General features: G+C 39.8%; 1 non-coding gene across 1 annotated transcript; it reads left to right on the top strand.

The window, feature by feature from the left end:
- Positions 1-349: 349 nt before the first annotated feature.
- LOC139438462 (small nucleolar RNA SNORA38) lies at positions 350-479 on the top strand. The gene has a single exon (XR_011648125.1). It is a non-coding gene; the product is annotated as a small nucleolar RNA SNORA38 (small nucleolar RNA).
- Positions 480-1,587: the final 1,108 nt, after the last annotated feature.

The raw sequence follows: 1,587 nt of genomic DNA on the forward strand, positions 1-1,587 counted from the left end.
AGCTGGCACACGACCATTGGTGAGAAAGCATCTCCAATGGCGCCTTGATTCAGACCTTTCACAGACTTGAAATCGTAAGACTTTACCCTAAATAAAATCCCTTCATAAGTGCCAACCCATTTCTGATATTTTTCAGTGACAGCCTTGTAGGAGACCAAGACATATGGTTTTTTGCAAGGTGGTAATTTTAAATAGCCCAAAATTATGACCTCAGGTATAAATGACAATGTATCACCCTAAATCGATGAGAACAGCTTTAGAGGAAGAATGGGAAGAATGAAAGACATGAATTGACATCAGCCACAGGCAGCAAGGAAGTTATTAAAGAAATCAGAAAAGAACCCATAGACCCTCCCACAAGGTATGCCTGTGGATCCTGTCCTTGGACATGTAAGAATTGGAGGCAAAGAGATGTGGATTTGGAGAAGTCTGGAACCAGCTTACCCCCCATATGCTCAAGATCACTGTTTCTCTCACACACACACACACACAAACACACAAGAACCCATAGGCTCTGCATCCCTCCTAACCCACAATATGATGAGAATTTGGTCACGTAAGTCTTATTCTTAACATTTGCTTTGATCTGAAAGAGAGACACTTCTTATCTGGGGTAGGCATGCAACCATGCCTTCAAACATCCAAAATTAGACATCGTTGACAGAATTAAAAAAAAAAAAAAAAGAAATTGGGTTGCACCAAATGATTTAGTATTGAATAATCCCAAGAGAGTCAAATTATCCATTATTCTCAGATTTAACCTTCATGTGCAGTACACATCCTACCACTTCCCCCACCCACTGCCACCTCCACACACATGTGTGGCTGAGTTCTATAAGAATAGAATGCCACATATTGTCCTGGGGTCAAGATAGTTGGATAAGTGTCAAAGTTCTATTGAATTGCAGGTTATTTTCAAAAGTGCCTTCCACAGACAGGTACATTTTGCACATTTCTATTGAGGCCAGAGGCCAAACATACACAAGGCACCTCATTGTTCATTTCTCATTTAGGAAATTATATCCGGAGTAGAAGTTGTTCCAGGCAGAAGCAAACTGCCTTTTGTGAGAAAAGGACTTTGAGTTTTTACATGAAGCATAAAAATATTTGCAGTAATACCCTTTCATCTTATAATGCTGTAGAAGTTACATAGTGCTTTCCCATGCATTTTCTATTTTGACTTATGCAATGAAAAAAAATTGAGAAAAGGATAAGCATTATTAGCTCAACTTCATAGTGAAGGAAATGCGGCCCTGAGAAGTTTGATTTTTCCAATATCTCAAAATCTGAAACCACATTTTTTCCCTAAGACCCTTTGCTCCCACTGAGTAAACATATCCTGTGGTGAATCCCCTGTGTTGAACTGATTTTGTCATCAGACGGTCTGGATTAAACTGATGATCTATCACTTGCTACATGACATTTGGTGAATGTCTCTGTGGCCATGAATTTGTAACTTTCTACTGGTTGCCAAGGAGTTCTTGGAATGCTACTTGAATGAAAGAAGTCCTGGAGTTAGGATAGGTTGTGGCTTTTCCTGCTCTCCCAAAACACTGGTATTTCCTGGCTCTCCCAGAATCTGTTAGT

Source organism: Dasypus novemcinctus, chromosome Y, assembly GCF_030445035.2.
Source record: "Dasypus novemcinctus isolate mDasNov1 chromosome Y, mDasNov1.1.hap2, whole genome shotgun sequence".
NCBI classification, from domain to species: domain Eukaryota; kingdom Metazoa; phylum Chordata; class Mammalia; order Cingulata; family Dasypodidae; genus Dasypus; species Dasypus novemcinctus.